The following is a 7,003-nucleotide window of genomic DNA, read 5'->3' as shown; positions in this document are numbered from 1 at the left end:
AAACAGGCCTGGATATTTTAAAGTACAGATCTCCAGCAACTGCTTGCTGGAGACCACATTACACTCCTGGTTTCCTATGTCTCCAATAGCGGGACGTGACCTTCCTCCAGTCCCCTTATGCATAATACCGGAACCGAGGGGCGACGTAGCGACCATACACCACTACACCCCTCAGTACCCCCCATCTGCTCGAGCCTGTAGGGGCGAACACTTTTACTCATCAAGCAGTGGGTTCGGGACAACGCATCGGCATTTCCTTGTAGCTTGCCAGCCCTGTGCTCTACATTAAATTTAAAGTTTTGTAAAGTAAGGAACCACCTCGTCACCCGAGCGTTTCGCTCTTTGGCCTGACTCATCCAGGTGAGCGGGGAGTGGTCTGTCACCAATCTGAAATGTCGTCCAAGCAGGTAGTACCGTAGGGACTCTAAAGCCCACTTTATCGCCAGACACTCTTGTTCCACAATGCTATAATTTCTCTCTGCGGGGGTAAGTTTCCTACTAAGATAGCTGACTGGGTGCTCCTCGCCTCTAACCACTTGGGAAAGGACAGCCCCCACGCCTACATCAGACACATCTGTCTGTACCACAAATGTTTTGCTGAAGTCGGGAGTAATTAAGACCGGCTCTCTACACAGGGCTGTCTTTAACTTCCAAAATGCCTGCTCGGCCTCGTCACTCCACTTGATCATGGTAGAACTTCTTATCAGGACGAGCGGTGCTGACTATGTCTTCTGCGTCCAACATCTTAGGAATATCCAGGTATTTCTCAGCCACCTCAAAGGCATTGTTCAGGTTGGTAACTGGGTCATCCTTTCTGAGTTTATCGTATTCTATAAGTTTCGGTCTGTGTCTGTAAATCAAGGCATTGAGGGCAAGGCCATCCTTCCAGCTGATGTGGAAGTTTTGTACATTGACATTCTTATAAGGCGCAGTCTTCCTCTGACACAAGAGCAATAATCCTTCCTTTGCAGAAGTTTCTTCCACAGAAATATCCTGAATAGCAAAGCGAAGGATAATAGTCCAGATCATTCCTAAAGTCATTTTTGCATTTCCATCCACAATTTCTTCAGCTCCAATGGAGACCAGCTTCACTCCTTTACTTGCAATGAAATCCAACACTTTATTGACATCATTGATTTTATGAACCCTCATTTTTCCCCGCTCGGGTTTGGGAAGACGCTCTCCTGAAATAACTTCCAGCAGTAACATAAGTTTTAACCCATCTCTGAAGTCCTCATCTATAGTCTCAATCTGAGTGCCAGCCTTCCTCAGGTGAGAGTTACACCAAGCCGTGAAAGTCTTCCGCTGCTGTTTCTCCCAGACCGGGTCGAGCAGCAGGTTCTGGTCCCAGTCTTCCTCTTGCTCCATGTATCTGCCATCTTGCGTCATGTAACCACCGCCGCTGCTACCACCACCACCGCTGCCGGTCATATGATAGTCCCCCATGGCATCAGTCTTTTTAGATAGGGCACTAGCGGCTTTTATCCAGGACATGCAGTGTTGGTCGCCGGTGTCTACTCGTTGCCCGCATCCGAAACACTATATGTGGGGAAATAGCTCGGTAGCGTGCGGGTTTCGCGATATTCAGGAACGGAACACCAGCGGATGCAGTCCAAAAGCAGGCTTGACCTGCGTTTATTTTTATAACAGTAAAACAAAAGTCCAGCATTAGCTTCAGGCAAACAAAATTACCGTCCAACATACGGCTATCAGACCATTCCGACCTGATCAGGTCACACTTTGCAGGTGCAGCGCACAGCAGGGCTTCTATCTATATATCAATCATAGAATGGTAGAGTTGGGAGGGACCTCCAGGGTCATCGGGTCCAATCCCCTGCTCAGTGTAGGATTCGCTACATCATCCCAGACAGATGTTTGTCAGCCTTTGCTTGAAGACACATTGAAGGAGAACTCACCACCTCCTGTGGCAACCTGTTCCACTCATTGATCTCCCTTACTGTCTAATATCTAATTTGCGTCTCCTCCCTTTAAGTTTCATCCCATTGCTTCTAGTCTTTCCTTGTGCAGATGAGAATAGGGCTGATCCCTCTGCACTGTGGCAGGCCTTCAGATATTTGTAGACAGCTATTAAGTCTCCTCTCAGCCTTCTCTTCTGCAAGCTAAACGTTCCCAGATCCTTTAACTGTTCCTCATAGGACATGATTTGCAGACCGCTCACCATCTTGGTAACTCTTCTCTGAACTTGCTCCCGTTTGTCTATGTCTTTTTTTAAAGTGGGGTGCCCAGAACTGGACACAATATTCCAGATGAGGTCTGACTAAGGAGGAGTAGAGGGGATAATGACCTCATGTGATCTAGACTCTATGCTTCTCTTAATACATCCCAGAATTGTGTTTGCCTTTTTGGCTGCTGCATCACATTGTTGACTCATGTTCAGTCTATGATCTATTAGTATACTCAAGTCTTTTTCACATGTGCTGCTGCTTAGCCCAATTCCTCCCATTCTGTATGTGCTTTCTTCATTTTTCTTGCCCAGATGTAGGACTTTGCATTTCTCCTTGGATCCACCTTCTTCCCTTTTTTGAGGATAGGGACAACATTTGCCCTTTTCCAATCTTCTGGGTCTTCTCCTGTTCTCCAAGAATTTTCAAGGACTATGGAGAGTGGCTCAGCAATTACCTCTACTACTTCCTTTAGTATCCTAGGATGTAATTCATCTGGACCTTGGGACTTGCATTCATTTAACTTAGCTACGTGTTCCCTCACCATCTCTCTGCTTATAGATAGCCTGCATTCTTTTATTCCCCCAACAGCACAGGGAAGATCAGTTGCTGTTCAATCTACTTTCTGAGAGAAAACAGATACAAAATAGGAATTTAAAATTTTGGCCTTCTCAACATCATTCTTAACCAATTCACCATTTTCATCTTGTAATCTTTAATATCCATCTTTCTATGTAATTTCTGTGTTTTTCACATCAGCCTATACAAACATGCATATTTATATATATATATATATATATATATATATACACTACCGTTCAAAAGTTTGGGGTCACATTGAAATGTCCTTATTTTTGAAGGAAAAGCACTGTACTTTTCAATGAAGATAACTTTAAACTAGTCCTAACTTTAAACAAATGCACTCTATACATTGCTAATGTGGTAAATGACTATTCTAGCTGCAAATGTCTGGTTTTTTGTGCAATATCTACAAAGGTGTATAGAGGCCCATTTCCAGCAACTATCACTCCAGTGTTCTAATGGTACAATGTGTTTGCTCATTGGCTCAGAAGGCTAATTGATGATTAGAAAACCCTTGTGCAATCATGTTCACACATCTGAAAACAGTCTAGCTCGTTACAGAAGCTACAAAACTGACCTTCCTGTGAGCAGATTAGTTTCTGGAGCATCACATTTGTGGGGTCAATTAAACGCTCAAAATGGCCAGAAAAAGAGAACTTTCATCTGAAACTCGACAGTCTATTCTTGTTCTTAGAAATGAAGGCTATTCCATGCGAGAAATTGCTAAGAAATTGAAGATTTCCTACAACGGTGTGTACTACTCCCTTCAGAGGACAGCACAAACAGGCTCTAACCAGAGTAGAAAAAGAAGTGGGAGGCCGCGTTGCACAACTAAGCAAGAAGATAAGCACATTAGAGTCTCTAGTTTGAGAAACAGACGCCTCACAGGTACCCAACTGGCATCTTCATTAAATAGTACCCGCAAAACACCAGTGTCAACATCTACAGTGAAGAGGCGGCTGCGGGATTTTGGGCTTCAGGGCAGAGTGGCAAAGAAAAAGCCATATCTGAGACTGGCCAATAAAAGAAAAAGATTAAGATGGGCAAAAGAACACAGACATTGGACAGAGGAAGACTGGAAAAAGTGTTGTGGACGGATGAATCCAAGTTTGAGGTGTTTGGATCACAAGGAAGAACGTTTGTGAGACGCAGAACAAATGAAAAGATGCTGGAAGAATGCCTGACGCCATCTGTTAAGCATGGTGGAGGTAATGTGATGGTCTGGGGTTGCTTTGGTGCTGGTAAGGTGGGAGATTTGTACAGGGTAAAAGGGATTCTGAATAAGGAAGGCTATCACTCCATTTTGCAACGCCATGCCATACCCAGTGGACAGCGCTTGATTGGAACCAATTTCATCCTACAACAGGACAATGACCCTAAACACACCTCCAAATTGTGCAAGAACTATTTACAGCAGAAGCAGGCAGCTGGTATTCTATGGGTAATGGAGTGGCCAGCGCAGTCACCAGATCTGAACCCCATTGAGCTGTTGTGGGAGCAGCTTGACCGTATGGTACGCCAGAAGTGCCCATCCAACCAATCCAACTTGTGGGAGATGCTTCTAGAAGCGTGGGGTGCAATTCCTCAAGCTTATCTCAACAAATTAACAGCTAGAATGTCAAAGGTGTGCAATGCTGTAATTGCTGCAAAAGGAGGATTCTTTGACGAAAGCAAAGTTTGATGTAAAAACAATGTTATTTCAGATACAAATCATTATTTCTAACCTTGTCAATGTCTTGACTCTATTTTCTATTCATTTCACAACGCATGGTGGTGAACAAGTGTGACTTTTCATGGAAAACACAAAATTGTTTGGGTGACCCCAAACTTTTGAACGGTAGTGTATATATATATATATATATATATATATATATATATATACATACACATATATATATATATTGGAATGCCCTCCTGTTAGTACCATGCTTCCCTGATAATAAACCCTACCCTAATTTTCTGGGGGGCACTTCAAATATAAAACCTCCCCCAAAAATAAGCCTTAGCTGCACTACATGTAAAAAAGAAAAAACAATACTCACCTAGCAGCCAGCGTTTGGGTCCCTGACGCTGGGCTGTGGCTCTGCTGTAGGCTTCCGTGTCCTCCTGCATGCCGACAGAGCAGTTCTTCCTAGTAGTGGGGCTTTAATACCCCGCCTCCAGCAAGCTAATGCTCTGATTGGTTAATCAAGTGCCGCGTCAGCCACTGAAAACTGGCGCTCAATTAACCAATCACAGCAATTCAAGGATGATATTCAATGAATGGCTGTGATTGGTTAATCGAGCGCTGGCTTTCATTGGCTGACATGGCACTTGATTAACCAATCAGAGCCTTAGCTTGCCGGAGGCAGGGTATTCAAACCTCAATACCAGAAAGAACTACTCTGTCGGCATGCAGGAGGACACGGAAGCCTGCAGCAGCGACGGAGACCAGCACAAGGGACCCAAACACCGGCTGCTAGGTAAGTATTATAAGACATTCCCTGAAAATAAGACACTGTGCCTCATTTGAGGCAAAAATTTATATATTTTTCAGAGAAACGCAGTATAAGCAGCAGGCAAAGGGTTAATGTGTTAATATTTTACATTTGCATGAGCAGGATTCTTGTATTCTCTCCTAAGTATTGATCTCAGGGGAAAACTGGCCGGGGAGTGATTTGGGCCCCCTCCGCTGATAAGAGAAGCTGCTCGTACCCACCTTTGTATTTTTAGGCTAATGATCACAGTAGGAGGTTTGGTTCTTCTTGTTCCTTAGAAATTATGTGTTTTGATAGTAACACATTTTAAGGCATTAAGGCCTCATGTCCACGGGGAAAATCGGGCCCGCTACGGATTCTACATGGAGAATCTGCAGCGGGTCCCTCCTGCCCCGCGGACATGAGCGCTGAAAATAAGAATTGATAAGAATTTACCTATCCGTAGCGGGCGGCGAAGGTCGGCTCTTCCTCACGGCCGGATCTACTTTTTCGGCCGGCGGATGAATTCCTCACGCCGGCGGCACGTCGCCGGCACGTCGTCGACGTGCCGCGCGCATGCGCCGGGCACATCCGCCGAGCCGAAGCAAGGGAGATGCGGCCGTGAGGAAGAGAAGACTTTCCCAGCCCGCTGCGGGTGAGTAAATTCTTTTAAATTCCTATTTTAGGTCTCCCGCGGATCCGGACGGCTTCCATAGGCTTCAATAGAAGCCTGCGGGAGCCGTCCCCGCGGGAGACCCGCACGAAAATGGAGCATGGTCAAGATTTTTTCATGCTCCATTTTTTTTTAAATCCCTTTTATTGACCATCCGCGGGTATTTATCTACCCGCGGGTGGTCAATGCATCCCTATGGGGTGCGGATCCGCGTGCAGGTAATCCGCTGCGGATCCTAAATCATATTTTCCCCGTGGACATGAGGCCTAATATATGTTAATCGTTAGAAATTAAAACCTATCCTAAGTTCTTATGACTTTAAGAGTATGTATCTATACTGTTACATCATTTTGTATATGTATGTAACCAATCTGGTGTGAACACATTGCTTTTTGTACACTCCTATTTTGTGATCTAATCCTTTGTGAGGAAGCTGTGTTACTTTTAATATAGATCAGAATCACATTGGCTTTGATACAGACTGTCTTATCATCAAGTTTCTTCCCATGCACATTTTCTCTGGAACAGACAGTGAAATCAGAGAAACCAATTTGGTTTCCATGACATTTCCCTGTATGGTAATCATCCCCAGGACCCCCGAGTGCAACATAAAATCACATGACAAGTGTTGTCAAGGTTTAGGCAGTATGGGTTTAAAAGACCTTAAGCTAGATCTACCAGATTGTTTTTCTGGTAAAAGACAGGACTTTTTTGTTTTCAAAGAATCCTTCAAATTGTATTTTAAACTGCACCCTATTTCTTCCAGTGATGAATCTCAGAGGGTAGGGCTGGTAATCTCCAGGTTGCAAGGAGATACCCAGGCCTGGGTATTTTCATTGTCTCCCACCTCTGAGGCTTTTTCATCGCTGGATTCATTTTTTTTGGCTTTGGTCTGATCTACGATGACCCCGATAGGGTATCCCTGGCGGAGGGTAAAATCAGAGGCCTACGTCTTGGGGAAATCACTTATTGAAGATGCAGAGTTTCACTGTCAGTCTAATGATTCACAGTGGAATGACCCCGCATTGCGGAGTCAATTTTGCTTTGCACTTTGCGATAAGATAAAGGTTCTCATGGTTTCACATCCCCCACCTAGAACTCTTGACGAG

At 44.6% G+C, this 7,003-nt stretch overlaps 1 pseudogene; it reads right to left on the bottom strand.

Moving 5' to 3' along the window:
• Positions 1-672: 672 nt before the first annotated feature.
• LOC136586584 (alpha-actinin-4 pseudogene) lies at positions 673-1,398 on the bottom strand (annotated as a pseudogene).
• Positions 1,399-7,003: the final 5,605 nt, after the last annotated feature.

The sequence above is a fragment of the Eleutherodactylus coqui genome, chromosome 12, assembly GCF_035609145.1.
Source record: "Eleutherodactylus coqui strain aEleCoq1 chromosome 12, aEleCoq1.hap1, whole genome shotgun sequence".
NCBI classification, from domain to species: Eukaryota; Metazoa; Chordata; class Amphibia; order Anura; family Eleutherodactylidae; genus Eleutherodactylus; species Eleutherodactylus coqui.
The sequence above is the reverse complement of the archived record's forward strand: the minus strand, read 5'-3'. Positions and strand labels throughout refer to the sequence as shown.